Source organism: Xenopus laevis, chromosome 1S, assembly GCF_017654675.1.
Source record: "Xenopus laevis strain J_2021 chromosome 1S, Xenopus_laevis_v10.1, whole genome shotgun sequence".
In the NCBI taxonomy this organism is placed as follows: domain Eukaryota; kingdom Metazoa; phylum Chordata; class Amphibia; order Anura; family Pipidae; genus Xenopus; species Xenopus laevis.
The window spans coordinates 106,076,323-106,096,334 of NC_054372.1; the positions used below are offsets into that span (position 1 = coordinate 106,076,323).

Here is a 20,012-nt window from a genome sequence, read left to right on the forward strand (position 1 = left end):
TGAGGTCTGAAATTGTCCAAAAGGGATGCAAACAATGAAAATCTTGGCTACAAATGTTTTAATTTTACTATTACTTCTAGCTGTTTGTATCTGTATAGTGCATGTGTGTTCTTTTCTTAAAGATAAATTGTTATATTTGCAACTGTCTTATATACCATCCTTTCACATGAAACGTGGGGGCAATTTAGGACAATCTGATCAAACCAGTTATGCCTAGATTGGTTTGCCTAGAATTCATTCACTTTCTGTGCTAGACTTTTTTAGTCTTGATAACTGGAACACAGCTTTGGTAATATAGTTAAGTCAGTATATTAAGATAGGTTGGTATCCGGACAAAGATGTATTTTTAAAGTTTGAAAAGTACCCTCTTTACTTGGTGTATAATCTCATCACATGCGTTTATTTTGTACATTAATCATACATCATTGTAGAATATGTTGGTGCTTTATAAATACACAATAATAATAATAATTCCAGGACTCTAGTTTCATGATTTTCACAGTGGCCTGTGTCAAAAGGTGCAAATGGAGACAATTCATAACAGGAGACATTGGGCTCATAAAACATAACTCCCAACTGCCCCGTTTTCTGCTGGAAAGTTCCAAATTTGTCCTGGATTTATATTTAAGTATTAATATTAAAGAGTTTCTCTTTAATCTGTTGCACACAAGCCAGAATAAAATTCAACTTCTATGTGCGGCAAATCTTTTGTGCATTGTTATCTAATTTTGTGCATCGTTATTGCATCACAGTTGCAGGGGTGCAAAATGTACCCACAATTGTGATGCGATAACTTAAAGGAGAATTAAAGCTTAACTAAAGAAGTAGGGCAGAAAAAAAACCCCTGTTTTGTAAACATATGCATTTGCATTTATATTGAATTACTAATGAGACAGGGGCCCAGGGAAGTGCATTGTAAGTAGCACTTCCATTATACTTAAATATATTGTGTATTAGCCTAAAGAGTGCTTCCACCGCCCCCCCTAGATTTTTGTATGTTCGGCTGAAGCTGTGGCTCAGCTCAGTGTGGTTTTTTAATAGCACCCCATACCCACCCCTTTATACTAATGGTGGTCCTATGCTTTTAAATATGGGCGTTGGTTTGAGCAATCTCTCTCTCTCTTAAAAGCCCTTGCTGGCGGGGGAGGATTTACCTTTCAGATTGAAACCAATGCACAACACACATGGTGTACAGGTAATGCTATTATGCAGAGAAGTATCTTTTTATATTGTGACCTGAGTTAAGTAAGTTAGGGACCGCCATATGGGGTTTACCTTGACGTGGTATGGTGGCTTTTCAACTTTATGATCATAACTTTGTAACTAAAAACCCCTGTTTTGTAAACATATGCATTTGCATTTATATTGAATTACTAATGAGACAGGGGCCCAGGGAAGTGCATTGTAAGTAGCACTTCCATTATACTTAAATATATTGTGTATTAGCCTAAAGAGTGCTTCCACCACCCCCCCTAGATTTTTGTATGTTCGGCTGAAGCTGTGGCTCAGCTCAGTGTGGTTTTTTAATAGCACCCCATACCCACCCCTTTATACTAATGGTGGTCCTATGCTTTTAAATATGGGCGTTGGTTTGAGCAATCTCTCTCTCTTAAAAGCCCTTGCTGGCGGGGGAGGATTTACCTTTCAGATTGAAACCAATGCACAACACACATGGTGTACAGGTAATGCTATTATGCAGAGAAGTATCTTTTTATATTGTGACCTGAGTTAAGTAAGTTAGGGACCGCCATATGGGGTTTACCTTGACGTGGTATGGTGGCTTTTCAACTTTATGATCATAACTTTGTAACTAAAAACCCCTGTTTTGTAAACATATGCATTTGCATTTATATTGAATTACTTATGAGACAGGGGCTCAGGGAAGTGCATTGTAAGTAGCACTTCCATTATACTTAAATATATTGTGTATTAGCCTTAAGAGTGCTTCCACCACCCCCCCTAGATTTCAGAAATATTGTACATTATGTTTTTGACTTCTGTACCAGCCCAAGGCAACCACAGCCCTTTAGCAGGGAAGATCTGTCTCTCCAAAGATGCTCAAGTAGCTTTCTGCTGATTCACTACACATATTCTGTGCTGCTTAAAAAGAGGAGATCTGACTTATCATTCCTTAATCAATTTTACATATCTGAAGATAGATCATTCCTTTTTATTGATATTCTGTGCTGCTGTCATTTACTGAGCTTAGGGACCAACTCACTATATATAGTACACATAGAATATAAATGTCCCAATATAAGACATTAATACAGATAATTACTACACGCCAGCAAATAAACTGGTGCTAGCATCAGCTTATATTACAGACAAACCTCATTTTCTGCTTTTTTGCAAAGATGGACAATTATTAACACTTCAGGAAGAAGAGTGCAATTTATTAATCCGAGTTGTTTTTTTAATGTTAATTTGTCCTCATTTTAATGTCGGTTACATCATGGAAGTGACGTCAGGTTGAAAGACTCTAAAGGAACCCATTGGGTTAGTTTGGGAGGAAGTTTATATAATGTCTGTTATTGAGTTTGGGTAGTTATACTACACACTAAAAAAGTAAGCTGATCCTGTGCTTCTTAGCTCCCAAAAAAAAGAAGATTTTAATTAAATGCACCAAGTGACATCAGGTGTCTTCCACATCAAAATGGGACTGCATGTTTTATAACATCTGCATGGATCCCCCTGTGAATGCACCTCCTTTTCTTGTCTTGCATTGATAAAGGAAAGACAGGCTTGCTTAGTTCATGCCTTGCAAAACTCTCCATAAGACACTGCTATTGTAACAGTTATTGATAAGGAACCCACAGAGACTGTTCGCAAGGCAGGAGTCAAAACCAGTAATAGTGGACACTAGTAGGGACAATCAGGAATCAGAGTCAAAGGCAGACAGGAGTCAAAACCGGTAATAGCAACACATACAAAGCTTAAAGGGGAAGGAAACCTAGTCGGCGCAAACCCCCCACCCCCCCTCCCGTTTGTTGCCCAATCTCCCTCCTCCCCCCTGGCCTACCTGTCCCGCTGGGCAAATGCCCCTAACTTGTTACTTACCCTTCTGCGCAGGTCCAGTCCAGGGAGTTCACCGACGACATCTTCTTCCACGCAATCTTCTTCCTGCTTTGAACGGCGCATGCGCAGTAGGATCATTTCGCCGGTACGATCTACTGCGCATGCGCGTGACTTTTGGCGCATGCGCAGTAGATCCGTACCGGCTAAATGATCCTACTGCGCATGCGCCAAAACGCCGTTCACAGCAGGAAGAAGATCGCGTGGAAGAAGATGTCGTCTGTGAACTCCCTGGACTGGACCTGCGCAGAAGGGTAAGTAACAAGTTAGGGGCATTTGCCCAGCGGGACGGGTAGGCCAGGGGGGAGGAGGGAGGGTGGGCAACAAACGGGTGGGGGGTGGGGGGTTTGCGCCGACTAGGTTTCCTTCCCCTTTAAGCAGGAACCAATTAAACAGAAGCCAGCTTGGGCAAGGAGGGGAAGGGGAAGCCACTATTTAAGGCCAAGAGGCCCAATGGCAGACAGGAATATGAAATGGACAGTGAAGGGAACCAATGACTGAATCTTAGAATGCAGGTGCCAGTTAATTTGGGAGTGGTGTGGGGTGCGCAGAAGCAATGTGCTTTGATCGCGTCACCACTGGGCGCCTAGGTGTCGGAAGACCATGCGCCATGGGAGCCTCTGTCCGAAAATCTTCAGCGTGTCTGGAGGTAAGATTAGACGGCCGACAGGTGGGGCAGGTTTCAGCTACAGTATACTTTTATCTGACGCATTTCTGATAAACTCAGAAGCTATTTAAGTATAATCAAAGGTCCCTGCAACATTCTATTGATCTTCCTATGACCCCTTTGAATGTAAAAATGGCAATTTGTTGGAACAATGTTGGAATAGCCATTGTATACATTGAACACCTAGGGAAGGAAAGATATAGATCAGCACTGTGGACATGTCAACGTTTAAATAAGAGCAGACAATGAAAAAGGTCATGTAGAGTGAAATATGGATGACTGACTGAGCTACAGTACTTCTGTATGAGAAAGGTCACTTGCCTTGAATCTTATCTTAAGTTATAAAGGTCAACTGGACTACAGTGCTGTTTCATGACTAGTCTGTCAGCAGATGCAAAAAGGCATCTATTTACTTTGATGTTTATGTTTAGTGATAAACAATACAACTACAATACAACTTTGGCAACCTTCAATTTAATGTGACTACCTCATGAAAGAATAGATATACAAATAAGGGATAAAGTATATTCTCTCATTAAACTGACAGCTGATCTGTGGATGTGACCATGTGTGCTGCAGAAATATATCCACACATATGCATGCTAACAGCATCTTCTGTGGCCGAATGCTTACCTTATGTGAGTTAAGAAGAGATTCTTCTTCTGATATGTATGCTACTAGTTAGAACATAAAAGCAAATATTACACAGGATCACAGCTTTGTTTTCATATCCAATGGGGGTGTATGGTTGAAAAATAGCAATGCAGAAGCAGAAAGAAAGAGAAATATGGTGGGGTCTGTTTTTTTACTGATGGTACTGCCTGTGTGGCTGGTGTGAACAAAGCCCATCTGCCACTTTTGAAGCTGTGTTTTTCTTAACAGCTGCACAGTGGGGTAATATTCAGAGTATTGTACTGTACTTTCTGACTGGTTGGACAAAGCAATGAATGGGCACAAGAAAGTGCAGCTAAGGACAACCATTATTCACACAAATGAATGATTAAAATAACTGAAGTGAACAAGTGAACTTAGTGTCCCTTATACTCTATTGTCCATTCTGCCAATCAGGGTGCTATTCTACTAGTTTTATCCATTGTCAATAAAGCTACCCATGTTTATCCGCCATTCTAGTTGCATTAAAGTGATACTACTTTTTAAAATATGAATGTACATTTAACATTAACTAATGGTCATGTTGATCGTTTTTTGCTGAGAGGTCTATTTTTGTAAGTAATTGTTAGTTAAAGTTCCTAAAACTGATTTGCCAACCTGACTGTCCCATCTCAGCCTGTCATTTAAAGTTTCTAATGTTAACAGACTTTTGCTTTACAAGTATGGCAGCCCCCTCATAGACAAACACGGGGAATCAGATAGGCAATGTAAAAGCATCAGGCAAATATTTTATGGCAAAATTATAAGTAGCATGGAAGGCCAATATTAAGATAGATGTAAAAAAGGTATACTTTCTGGTGTCAGTATCTCTTTAAGTACTACTCCATCTCTCTCTGTTTTACTCTCTTCTATATTAAATCTGTGATTGCTGCTTTTAAGCCTGGGCAATCTCCAAGCCTATTTCCCCCTCTTCATTCCACTTCTTTGTTGGCAAATAGTGTAATCTGATGATCTAATTAGAATAGTTTATACATGCATATAGAGTATTTTTTTTATGTTACTGAACCTTTAAACATTTTGGGGGCACAATGACATTATTCATTGCATAAGGCATTCTATTCAAAAGAAGTCAGAATTGCTTGTAGCTGCTGTTGGTTCTTTTTGCATTTCTCAAAGGAGGTTTTGGGAATACTCAAAGGATTAGTAAATTCTAACTACAATAATAGTGCTGATCTGGCCAATTTTATTACAAGCATACAACAGAGAGGGTTTGATCAATGCTCCGATTTTTAGTTGTGATCATAAACTGCAATTATACGTCATAGAGTAAAATACAGTCTGCTGTGCCTGTATAAGAGGCAATTTACTTTCCCCCAAATAAATATCCAGAGCCCCTTAGTGCTTATCCACAGAACATTTCTACCCAGAGGAATGGTTGAGCCGTGCACCTTGAACTGGATCAGCCCTTTGCACAAAGCTTTCCTTGTAGTAAATCACCCCTATTAAAAAAACTCATGCTCCCGTGGGTGCTCCCCCATAAAAGTCTGGGTGCTCTGTCCACTGCATCCCCACTGTCCAGACAATATCCACAACCAAAGAAGGACGGCACTCCGGAGAAAAAAAGCCTATGATTCATTCCCAAAGCGCGTAAGGCGATTGTTATCCACAGGACCCTGCAATAAACCTGCTTTTTTTTCCGGAGTGCCGTCCTTCTTTGGTTGTGGATATTGTGTGAATCACCCCTATTAACTTTATTAAATGAGGATATCCACCCAGAAACTCTTCATTTGCCTAATGAAAGAAAATATAATTCCCTGCAGCTTTCCAATATACATTAATTACAACATCTCAATGGTTTTTAAAATTATTTGTAAATGTAATTGCATTTGAAAGCCATATTCACTGTATCTATTTCTGTTCTCTGCACTCGCTCCCAAGTTCAGTCAGAGCCAGAAGTGCAAAAAATATAAACAACCAGACAGATACTGCTTTCAATAGCAGTTGTATTCTTTCATTTGCAAGAAAAGAGTTTTTTGGAGACACTTTAAAAATCAAACAGTTTTAGTAGATACGTGAAAATACATTATGCAAAAATAAATAGAACCCAATATATTTTATTGATTCTGTACCCACTATAATGTATATTTATATTTTTTATACTTGCCATATGAAGTGCAATTGGTTGTTTAATGCTGTTTTTTAATAAGCCATGAAGAACAAATCACATAGGAAGCCATGCAACACCATTTAAGTAACATCATTTGCTTTAGGGTGCAGATAATAATAGAGAGTAGAATCAGAACTTCATTAATCAAGCATATGTTACAAGCTAAATAGGATAATAAATAGCCAATGGAAAAGAAATGTTGAATATTGTGTCTCTTTAATTGTGAAATTGCTTATTAAATGCAGGGATATATTTTACTGAGTTCTGCAATTTCATGAAGGCAGCCAAACAATAAATGCTTGTTGCGGGATTTAGAGAACAGCAATATATCAAATATGCCTTGCAACTCATGAATAATAATATTTATTCATTATAAAGAGAAACAGCATGTGCATCGTTCTTTTATGAACCAGAGTCAGGACTCTTGTTGAATTTTAAGGGCCTTCATTCTATTCAGTCTGGGAGTCTATCACGGCGGCATTAAATTTATTCTACAGAGTAGCACATTCCTTCTCTTTCGTGTCGTCTCCATGTGGCTCTACTTTGTCATCTGGGTTAATCAGTATTGGAGGGCAACAATGTTTTGTCTCTACACTTTATTCTGATCATAGATAATGCTTTTCTAAATAGATGGCTTGCTGACACCATAGTTACCCATACATTTCCTTTAGTGCCCTGTCTTGATGTTATAAGTAACTTTTTCTGCTCACAGTTGTCTTTCCGTGACACTTTTACAACATGACCTTTAGTTTTCTTCTTATCACTGCTTATTTTTTCTGTTCCAACAGATACACTGGATTTGTTACTCAACTTTGTTTGGTCACAGTTAATGGCAGATGGGAGCATTGCGCTGCATTACATTGCAATTTAATAATGCGTGGATGTGAAATGTTGCAAAAGCAAAGTTGCTCTATTTCACAGATCTAGCGCTCTTCAGGTGCCCTCTACTATGTGTGTGCAGATGTTCAAAGGAGTTTTAGATTCAGCTGTAACAGGTAAAAGACATTTTTATAATGAATTCCTCCTCCGCTTCTTCTTTACTTGTGATTAGGTTAATTTAAGCTCTGCCTCTAGCTACTCCCTTTAGTTATTTACTGTTGAATATTTAGTGCCAGCAGCACCAGAAAATGCCCTGTGCATTGTATATTTACAATCAGCGAAATACTCAATTATTTGAAAATTCTGAATTGTTTCAATAAAGCATGATACAGTATTTTTATTTATGAATATTTTATTTTTTGTATGTTTTTCTGAATCAAGGTATGAATACATATTCATGGCTTGAATATATACATACACTATTAACAACGTAACAATAACATAGATAAACTTCTGTTTTTGTTATGATAATACAAACTGTCAATTTTATAATTCCTGACTATACTGGCAGTTCACTAGGTTATATGTATTGTACTAAAATGGTTACCTGGCCCAATTAATATCTGATTGAACCCTGATGATGAGTTATCATTTGAGCCAAAGAGAAAATCCTGTTATCTGTATTTCTGTATGGGCTACCCTCAGGATACAAATCAGGATATGTTTTCTTCATCTTATCATTGGCTAGATTAGCAGACCTTTTTTCTGTATATCTGTAGATTGTACAAAAAATGATAAAAGGATCAGTATGAACATTTTTTTAAAAGTCCAACTAAGCAAAATGTTTCTCACCAACCCCTTTGGCTGTTGTTCCTAGTGGCCACAAGCAGGTGCTTAATTTTGAATTCCTGGCTTGGAGGCAAGTTTTGGTTGCATAAAATCCATGTGTGCTGCCAAACAGATCCTCCTGTAAGCTGCCAGTCCACATAGGGAACTACCAAATAGCCAATTATAGCCCTTATTTTGTACCAGACAGAAACACTTTTCATGCTTTCTCCCCAACTTATTTTACATCTGAATGTTGCTCATGGATGCAAGTCTGCGGTGCATATAGACACAGCCGTCTATATAATGTGTTGATCTACAAGTAGTTTGTCTACTTTATGCTTAAATTTCCCTTTAGATTTTAAGCATTGTCAGCACTGCCCTCTAGTCCAATTTTTATTCTGTTCGTTAAATTATTATAAGATGCCTGTTTGTAATTAATAAAAAGCGGTGCATAACTTGCTATTGCTATATAAATAAATGGTGATGCTAATGATGAATTAAGAATACAACATTATGCACAGTTTAAAGGTGCAAAAAACATCTATGCAGTATATTATGTTAACTATATCATTGGTAACTGTGTTTAAAAGGGTGGTTCACTTTTAAGTTAACTTTTGGTATCTTATAGAATGATCAATTCTAAGCAACTTTGCAGTTGGTTTTCATTATTTACTTGCTATAGGTTTTTAATTATTTACCTTCTCCTTCTGACTCTTTCCAGCTTTCAAGAGGGGGTCACTGACCCCATCTAAAGAACAAATACTCTTTAAGGCTAAACATTTAATTGCTACTGCTACTTCTTATTACTCATTTTTCTAGTCAGGCTCGCTCCTTATGTTATTCCTGCCTCGTATTCAAATCAATGCATGGTTGCTAGGGTAATTTGGACCCTAATAATCAGATTGCTGAAATTCTAAACTGGAGAGCTGCTGAATAAAAAGCCAAATACCTCAAAAACCACAAATAATTAAAAATGAAAACCAATTGCAAATTGTTTCAGAATATCACCATCTACATCATGCTAAAAGTTAACTCAAAGGTTAATAACCCCTTTAAGGATTGTTGTCAGAGGAAGTTAATACTGCCTTCAGCCATCTTTGGTGCTGAAAGCCAAGCACTCCTACTGAGATAATGTAACATTGTAATGGAAGCTGTCCCCTAAACCTTGTGTGTCAGAATTATGATAGTATTACTTAAATTGGATACTCAAGGCCAGGGCCGCCATTAGAAATCACGGGGCCAGGTACAACGGCCCCCAAGCCCCACCCCAGATCCCGCCCACTCCACACTACAGATAAAAGACCATATAGACATCAGTGCTAAAAAAGGTAACCCCCACACACAAAAGTTATAAAAAGCTATTGATTGTCAGGCACCCTTATAAATTAAAAAAAACATTGGCGCCACGGCCCCCCAGAAATATTTTATTTTTTAAAAAAAATTGGTGACAGGGCCCCCCTTACAAGTAAAAAAAAAAAGATTCCTGAGCCCCCCCCACCACAAGTTATAAAAAAGCCATTGGTGATCTGGGGCCCTCCTGCAAGTAAAAAAACAATTGATGGCCTTGCCCCCCCCCACAGGTTATAAAAAAAAAATGATCAGGGGCCCCCTGCAAGTAAAAAAAAGAAATTGATAGCCTGCCCCCCCACAAGTTATAAAAAGCCATTGGTGATCAGGGGCCCTCCTGCAAGTAAAAAAAAAATAATTGACTAGATATCCCCAAATTTTTAAAAACAAATACTTGCCAGGGCTTTGTGTCTAAGGGGGGGCACGGCCATGCTTCACTTGATTAGCCGCCCCCCCCTGCTTTCAGTGTGCTGCCAGTAGGACACTGCAACTCTGTACACAGAAGCTCTTCACAATTAAGATTTCCTGTACCCTTGTGGTCCTTTAAAAATAAGTCCCGGTAAAGCTTTACAGGGATTGGACAAGGGGATCCAATCCCAATGCAGATTTACCGGGATTTATTCTTAATGGACCAATGAGGGTACAGGAAATCTTAATTGGGAAAAGCTTCCGTGCACAGAGCTGCAGTGTCCTACTGGCAGAAATCAAGTAAGTGAAGCATGGTCAGGCCCCCCCTTAGACAGAAAATCCTGCAGGCCCGGGACAATTGTCCCCCCTGTGACCCCCTAATGGTGGCCCTGCCCAAGACTCACAAAGCACATATATTACACTCATAGGCAAAGTTGTTTCTTTGATAGGAGTTATTGGCTTTCTATAACCCCAAGCCTGTCACTCCAGCAAAATGGTGTTGCTATGTGAGGCAACATTTATCTTGCTTAGACTATACATCATTGTTAAACATATAAAAATGTATTTTTATAGCAGTAAAATTGACCTCCATCCTAACTACAGACCCTGTGTGTATGTGTTATACTTTTTTTTTTTTTTTTTTTTTTTTTTTTAATTTCATGTATAACTACTTTCAGAATCAATTACTAAGGAATGGTTAACATAGCATATGCAATGTTTTATGCATTCTGATGCAAAATGGGTCATTCTTTATGGGATTAGGGTCAGTTTAAGTTAATAATGATATAAACGTAAACCAAAGTGTATGGCTGTTATTATAGTAAAAATGCATTATGGCACTGTATAAACCCCTTTTCATTTAACAGACATAGCCTATTGTATGTAATATTAAATTCATTCTTCATATCGCTGCTTCACAACATTTTTAAAATACAATCATTATATTTATACCACTTTATGGAGTAACAACTTTATGTGCAGATAATAATCAGCATGGAATTTAGAGCAGTAAAGAGTAATGCACAAACTCCTCCGCTGGCAGTTTCTGCCATTTCTGAGAGAACCATGGACCCTGCTGACTTAAATACATATTTGTATTCACATCTTCTGTTTGGCGGACCTTAGAGATATTTCTCATGAGTTCTAAGGTCACAGTATCCATGAATCCAGTGTGACAGCTTTAGATGTATTTTTCAGATTTTCACCTGTCACATTTCTCAATTTGTATAGCTTTTTGCACACTTTTTTCTTTAAAAAAAACCCTGTAAATGCAATGATATCTAATGCATTTCCATAAATGTTTTGCACAGCAGCATCATTTTAAATATAGCATTAATATAACTGCTTAAGATATTTTCTCTCTCCTCCAGGGAACAGTACATCTTTATCTTTAGATATGATATAAAGTCCTATTATGAACCATATATATGTATTTTAATGAGTCTTTCTACCGTAGTTTCATGACCTCCCGTTGTGTATTTCATATTTTCATCACTTGGATTTTGCATTGGAACGTTGATATTTTCTGCTACGTTACACAATGGAAGTAGGTCTTTACAATAGTTGTTGAACATATTCTGGCAATTATGAAAGTGATTGAAATTTATATTTTCTTCTGTAATACCAGGAAAGGGCCACTGAAGATCTGGGGAATGTTATTTGTGTCTTCTGACATATACAGTTAAAATTGGTAAAAAGTAGATCTATCTGTTGGTATATAGATTAGAATGATTAAAAAAGGGATCTGACTTGTGTCAGTATATTAGTAGTTAGTAGAAAAGAGAAAGAAAGATATCCCTTCTTTATCAATTAGAACCTATTCACCATTCAAAATATATATTTCTTTATTTTTTATATGGAACACGGCTTCTATACACTAAACTGGATGTTTTCACCTCGTTTGAGATTATGAAATATTAATGTATTTTTACTAGAATGCCCATTTAGGGTAGTGTTTAAACTAAATATCTGAATTAATATAAAGTGCTAGTGCAATAAATTAGTCTAATTCATTTATGCTCTTTCTTAACACAGATTTATCAAAGGTCAAGGTGAATTTTCGAATTTCGAGCTATTTTTGTGTACCTCGACTAGGGAATAGTCCAAATTCAATTTGAAAAAAAATCGAAACTTTGAATATCGAAATTTATCATGTACTGTCTCTTTTGACTTTGACCATTCGCCATCTAAAACCAACCGAATTGCTGTTTTAGCCTATGAGGGACCTCCTAGAACCTATTTGGAGTCAATTGGTGGACTTTGAAAAATCTAAGTTTTTTTGGGGGAAAAACTTCAAATCGAATTCGATTGAATGCACTATTATTTTGATTCGTACGATTCAAATTCGTACGAATACGAACCTATTTGATCGAAAATTTACCTATTCAGCCAAAAAAAAACTTCAACTTAATTTCAGTAGGTCAAATTCGAAATTCGATCCTTGATAAATATGCCCCTAAAAGTGTCTTAGTGCTAATTAAGATTTAAAGGAGAACTAAACCCCTTCTGAGCTAAAAACCCTCCCCTGTGTTGATCCCCCCTACCTCCTCCCCCCTGGCCTACCTCCCCCCCCGGGCAAATGCCCCTAAGTTGCTACTTACCCCACGGCGCAGGTCCTTTTCATAAAGTTTCTAAAAAAAGAAATCAGAAAACTTTGTGACTTCCGGCGCATGCGCAGTAGAGCTGAACTGACAAATGCTCCTACTGCACATGCGCCACCAAACGCCGGGCAATCCAGGAAGAAGACCGAATGGGAGAAGATGGCGCATGTGAACTCTCTCTCATTTTACCTGAAAAACTTAGTTTGTCAGGTAAAATCGTACTGATTAGGCTTTTCTGATAATTTCTGATAATGAGCTTGTCTGGGCCTTGGCCTCTTAGCCGTGCAAAAATACTCCAAGTTCTTGTGATCAGTGTAAATTAGAATAGGATTCAGAAACATCAACACTTTGTTCAGATCTTTTTCATTCATGATATTCTACTGGCAAGTCTGGAAACTCCGCAGTAGAAATGCAGCAAAGTCTTTGAATTTTAGAAGATGGTGTCAGTAGACAATAGGAACCGCATAAACTAGATTTGAAAATAATGCAACCGATATTCCAATTAATAGCAAGATTGTGTTTACATGACCATGACAACCCAATAATGGCTGGACAAAGAGAGGCTACAATATTAAAACTTAGCAACTTAAATTAGGTAAATTTAATGTACAGATAGGGGGGACAGATTTACTTAGGGTTGAATATCGAGGGTTAATTAACCCTTGATATTCGACTGTCGAAGTTAAATACTTCGAATATCAAAGTCGAAGGATTTAGCGCTATTCGTTCGATCGAGCGATCGAACGAATAATCGTTCGATCGAACGAACGATTAAATCCTTCGAATCGAACGATTCAAAGGATTTTAATCCATCGATCGAACGATTTTTCTTCGACCAAAAAAAGCTTAGAAAGCCTATGGGGACCTTCCCCATAGGCTAACATTGACGTTCAGTAGGTTTTAGTTGGCGAAGTAGGGGGTCGAAGTTTTTTTTAAAGAGAGAGTACTTCGACTATCGAATGGTCGAATAGTCGAACGATTTTTAGTTTGAATCGTTCGATTCAAAGTCGTAGTCGAAGGTCGAAGTAGCCCATTCGATGGTCGAAGTAGCCAAAAAAACGTTCGAAATTCGAAGTATTTTTTCTTCTATTCCTTCACTCGAGCTAAGTAAATGTGCCCCTAAGTGACAGTGAAGAAGACTCATGCAGAATAGGGCCAGAACTAATAGGTGAACATCCATGACTCGTAAGAAGACTGGAAATTGCTTCTTTTTTAGAGAAATTTGATGTATCCTAGCAACTTGAGAGTCCAGAAAGCAGCTGCTAGCCTCAGAGTCAAGGATGACTGGAAAGTCAGGACTTTATCTTTCCAGTGTAAGAAAATGGAAAAGGTATGAAGTGGAGAAAACTTGTATTGAAGGTTATTGAAGTTTTCTCAAAGTTACTTCAGCTGCTGAAGATGAGGTTCATTGTAAAGGACCTTTATGGCTTGAAAGAAAGTGTCCACAGATGGTAAGGTAGAACTATTCTGCTCCATGAGATGGGAAACCCAAGACTGAGGTTCACCTTGTAACAAGGAGATAATTATTCCAACCTTGACTTGCTAGTTGAACTATATCTGTGATTTTAGGGTGAACAGAACAGCAGCTTGCAAGAATGAACAAAGGTTCACCAGAGAACTTGTTAGGTATAGCAACCTTTGGTTCTGGAGGATGTGGAGCAGCAGCAGGAGGAGGAGAAGCTGACCCAGAGGCAGATACAGAAGGCTGAAGTGCTCTTGGACTTGAGTATACCCCCTTGCTGTTCTCTCACTGCTCATACATTTTTGTGGAGATCCACACATTTCTTATTGCATCATCTAGTAAGCCTTTCAAATTATTTTGAATTTTTTCATTTGCCATAATTTGCCTTGTCACACAGTTAGTTTTTACAACTCCCCCAACCTTATAAGCAATTGCAATGATAATGTTATTTTGCCTTTAGCACTGAGTCTCTTCTTTTTATGCTGCAGATACATTTCCATGCCATTTGAGTCTTGTCCAATACCAAGTAGTCATATCAACAATTAACATCCAATTGAATGTCTTGATAGAGGGGTTATGACTGACTGGATCATAGGTGCTTTTTAACTTAAAACTACAGAACCAATACTTTTAATGACAGCTCCTGCTTCAATCCCAGAATCAGCATTTGCACTTACATCCTCAACCTCAATTTCTCTCTGTTAAAAATGTTCTTTTCAGCTCAACCGCTTTGCAAATTTAATATGCATAAAGAATCTGTGTTACAAAAGTTTATAGAGAGGAGGCAGAACAGGACAATGCAGGACACCAAAATATGAGCTTTGAACCTGGACCATGCGAAGATCTTATCTGAACAGGAAGGCAGAATTAGAAACAAAATAAAGGGGAAGACATTTGGGGGCACATTTACTCAGATCCAATGAAGCATATAAATAGAATAGAATAGAATAAAAAAAACTTCGAATTTCGATTGTTTTTTTTGGCTACTTCGACCATCGAATTGGCTACTTCGACCTTCGACTACGACTTCGATAGCCGAAGTACTGTCTCTTTAAAAAAATACTTTGACCCCCTACTTCACCATCTAAAACCTACCAAACTTCAATGTTAGCCTATGGGGAAGGTCCCCATAGGCTTTGCAAGCTTTTTTTGGTTGAAGAAAAATCGTTCGATCGATGGATTAAAATTCGATCGAACGAATTGCGGTAAATCTTCGATAGTCGAAGGATTTACCTTCGGCAGTCGAATATCGAGGGTTAATTAATCCTCGATATTCGACCATATGTAAATCTGCCCCTTATTATTTTAGCCAATATGGGTAAATACATGGTAATACATGCAACAATGTGTAATGAAACATTGGCCAACAGTATTAATTGATGAAACTATACCTGAAAAGTTGTCTCATAAACCAAAATGTATTTATTGGAGAGGGAGAACTCTAAAAGAAAATTGGAGCCCCTCAGATTCCAGTTGATAAATATGAAACAGCATTTTTTGATACAGCATCTATAAATGCCCAAACATGCCCATACAAGCAAAAAGTACACCATAAAGCTTAGGATGACATATGCCACATCCATGGTTATATATATTATGATAGCATAATCTACTGCAGCAGCACAGTGAGACAATTGAGATGTCAGAATCAGGAATTATATTGTATAGATTGCTACATTTGTTTCATTGTATCATGTCAGTAACACAAAACAATGTATTTAAATGTAAAAATGATAGGGCCCTGTAAACAACACAGGGGACCAAGTGCATTTTCCAAGAGCAATAAACTTTGAATGGTCTGTTACAAGTAAGAAAATGAAAGCAATAGATATGATTGTTTGCTATGAGGTAGGGGCACATTTACTTAGCTCGAGTGAAGGATTAGAAGGAAAAAAACTTTGCATTTCGAAGGTTTTTTTTGGCTACGACCATTGAATTGGCTACTTCGACCTTCGAATCGAACGATTCGAACTAAAAAACGTTCGACTATTCGACCATTCGATAGTCGAAGTACTGTCTCTTTAGAAAAAACTTCGACCCCCTACTTCGCCAACTAAAACCTACCGAACCTCAATGTTAGCCTATGGGGAAGGTCCCCATAGGCTTTCCTAGCAATTTGTGATCAAAGGAAAATCGTTCGATCGATGAATTAAAATCCTTCGAATCGTTCGATCGAAGGAATTGCGGTAAATCCTTCGACTTCGATATTCAAAGTCAAAGGATTTAACTTTGATGGTCGAATATCGAGGGTTAATTAACCCTCGATATTCGACCCATAGTAAATGTGCCCCCTAAGTGTACTTTAACAAATTAGCACATGTTGGTAACTCAGCCCCTATGTTTGACCCTCCAGCACTTTCAAATAAAATGGGTATTTGTAGCAAAATTACTAAAACATGTCGAAATCACGTAAAAGTCAACGGCAGAAGTCCCTTCGTGACCTTTAAGAGTTTCGGGCTGGTTTTTATTCGACAATCCAAAAAGGTATGTTTTTCTGGCCATGGTTTTACCATGACTTTATCCTGTATGTGCTTTTTTCATTCTGATTTATTGGTAAATTAAGGTCATTTGGGTTAGGAAGTTAGGTCGAATTTTTTTATATAGCGAGAAAAGTTTTAGTTAATACCCCCCTAAATATATTATCTGTTACCTGCTATGCAAATGTGGGCCCTACAGCCCTATGGAAACAAGATTCTGGAATAAATGCAGAATTGATACCACTGTATGGTAAGACTATATTATTTTTAAAAGAACATAAAAGCCTTTAATTTCTGATGTTATTGGCCTTTTAAGGCTGTGGCACATTTTTTGTTTTGGTTCCTGATACACAATGATCAAACAGTAGAGGATCACTTCTGTTTGTTTACTATTGATGCAATTTTATACATTTTAAGTAGCACACAATCATTTGCAACAACTATTAGTGACTCTACCTATTAATGTCAAAAGGAAGTAACAAACCTCTGCTTTTAGATCACCACAAGTGACTCATGTCTTTTCTCTACAGAAAATACATATTCTCAGAATACAATGAGAAACAATCTGGCAATACTTTGGGGTCTGGCACCTTATGAAAGAGACCTAGATAGAAAATCATTTAAAATGCATTGCAAACTGTCAGCTCTCGGCTGGCAGATGTGACAGAAATAGCTCCACTGAATGCAATGAAATATCCACCCTAATTTCTCTTGGACTGTATAGTTATACAAAAGACAATGATGCATAATAACTAAGATGCAGAGATTTTACACACATCTGTTTGTCATTCTAATATTATTTTACACTGTTTGCAGGACGCTTAGGTAAAACTAGGAATAGCTTTACATTTGTAAAGATGAAAATGTGCTGACCACAAGGAAAAAAAGAAGCGTAAAATTATGGAAGTTCCAATGCAATATTCAGTTATCTGTTATGTCTCATGGTAAAATATATATGCTGAATAGGTCTATATCTGAGAGCATCCCTAATGCATATGGGAAATTCACACTGTGGTAAATATGTAAAGCTGTATTTGTAAAATAGGCCAAATGCCTTCCTGGGAATAAAAATAATTTGTCACTTGAAAGTTAATGTAATACTGTAACATACTGGTGCCATCTACCTGCTCTGCAATAACAAAATATAAGTGTTTCAAATTGAGAAAGCTTTAGCAAATATACCATATCATGCAATGCCTAAGGTATTGGCCAAGCTTCCTACAGTGATATTTATTCATCTGGAACAAATAAAGTCCCACTAAGTAACTGTTATTGTCTGAAAATTATTTTCCTTTTTTCCTCTTAGTAAAAATGACCTGACATCCTGGGCTTATTCTAAAGACAATCTAAAATGTTATTGGTGTGACAGGGCTCTACTAGAATTTTGGGGATTAATGGTAGTAAGGTGCTGTACCTTCTTAGCCATTGAAAAATGCCAAAAAGGTTACATGTAATCTTTTATTGGCAGACTGAGTAAGTAAATTTGCAAGCTTTAGAGATAATAATATTATATCTCTTCTTCTAGGTTTATAGATGTTACATTATTGGGCAGATTTATCAAAGGTCGAATTTCGAATTGATGTGAATTTTTTTTTACTGTGATAAACTGGAATGGGAGGTTATTACTGAAAAAATGTGAATGTCTAAAATTCAATCTAATGGGCACGATCCGAAAAATTTCTAATCTAATCTAATGAATTTGTCATGTTTTCAGTTGCGAATATTCAAATTAGAACTGTTTCCATGGTCAAGGTGTGATAAATTTACATTCGAATTGGGGGATTAAAATTCAAATGTGTGAATTTTGATACCAAAATAAAATTAAAATTGTTTAATTCAGATTTACTATTTAACCCTTAATAAATCTGCCCCTATATGTATTAACTGTACTAGAAGGCATTTTATACATACCTACTAGTGGAACTAGTATACATTTCCTATCTTCAGTTTTTGTAAAATGATCATTTCCCTCTAACTTATAATAATTACAATATGGAATACATTATATCCTATATAATCCACCAGTTGTGACATCACAAATAGTTGAGAGAGACAGAAAGGTTAAGAAAGGGGAAAAAAGGTGTCTAGGAAGTCATTCACTATGCAAGAAATGAAGTGAAAGTCTGCTGAAAACAAAATGCATTCACAAACATATGACATACACATATAGCTTTGAAACCTAAAATGAGAGCCTTTAACCTTTTGGAGACATGCAAATTACTCCTTGATATCCCTGTGACCAATTATGCTTCCTGATCCACTGCTTTAATAGCATATATCCATCCACAACTCTGAAACATCCATTTAGCTGAAAACATTTATGCCTGGCACCAACATTTTCTTAGTATATAGTATAGGAATATACTAATTATAATTCACTCTTGCATGTTCAGCATATAAGATCATCAGTTTGGATAGACTGACATCAATTCAATAGGATCTTAGTATGGTCTGTCAAAATGAATTTCCATTCTAGATGGTTGGGCAGTATGGTCAGCTACTGCTTTGAGCATATACCACCAATTCCAACCCTTATAAGTTTCTGAAAATATCATTTACAATTTTACGAAAGCCATAGTACTGCAGAACCTTGACAGGAATTACCAGGTACTCATATAGAGGAAAATTTACTAAGCAGCGAACATTCACCAGTGACGTCTTTGCAGCCAGCACAACACTTTGCCAGGCGTAAATTCGCTAGGACAACAATTTACCAAAATGCGAGGTTGCGTCCAGGGCGCCGAATAATGTAACATCTATACATTGGCAATCAAAGATGTGCTAGCGTTCAATTATGCCTAGCTCAACTTCATTAGAGGTCTTCGCTCAGGCTAACGTTTAATGGACATATATGTTGCAGCAAATACATTACACAAGTCCAGGGAACCTTAATAAAGAAAATATAGTTGTTATAATACCCTACACATGAGCCCACTGTATAGTTTGTGTTCCATATGTTCGAAAATGTATGGGGGAACCCAGTTACCCAAAAAAAATTGAAGGACTTTTGCAGGCTATCACAGGAAAAGATGCCAGCGTTTTTTGGGACTTAGAAACTTTTTCCTCTAAAAGATTGAGGCAAGTTTGGCGAAATAGGTAACGTTCAGTAAAATCCGCATTTTAAAGAATTTGCGGAGTAACGTCCATTCGCCAGAGCGAAAAGTCGCCTGGTGATAGAGTGTGAATGACCAATAGCGTCTATCTCTTTCGCTAGCGAATTGGCTCCTGCACCAGTAAGTAAATTGGCGATGTCCCTGTGGGCGGTAACACTAGCGAATTAACGCTAGCGTTAGCCACTTCGCCCTCTAGAAAATCTGCCCCAAAGAGTCAAGAAACAGTAGAATCAGCAATATAAAGATAAAATGAATACTGCATTATATAAATGACAGATTTGGATCCAGCAAACAAAACATGCCAGAGAGTATTTACTAAAGCCTTGGATCCAAGAATCAATTACTTAAAGGAGAAGTCAACCCCTACGTGCAAAAATACCTCCCCCCCTCCCCTGTGTAGTCTCCCTGCCTCCTCCCCCCGGCCTACCTGCCGCCCC

General features: G+C 37.6%; 1 long non-coding RNA gene across 1 annotated transcript; it reads left to right on the forward strand.

The window, feature by feature from the left end:
• Positions 1-1,143: 1,143 nt before the first annotated feature.
• LOC108706335 lies at positions 1,144-17,847 on the forward strand. The gene is made up of 5 exons (XR_005965005.1): positions 1,144-1,195; positions 7,310-7,516; positions 14,093-14,323; positions 16,339-16,469; positions 17,279-17,847. It is a non-coding gene; the product is annotated as an uncharacterized LOC108706335 (long non-coding RNA).
• The last annotated feature ends 2,165 nt before the right edge of the window (positions 17,848-20,012 follow it).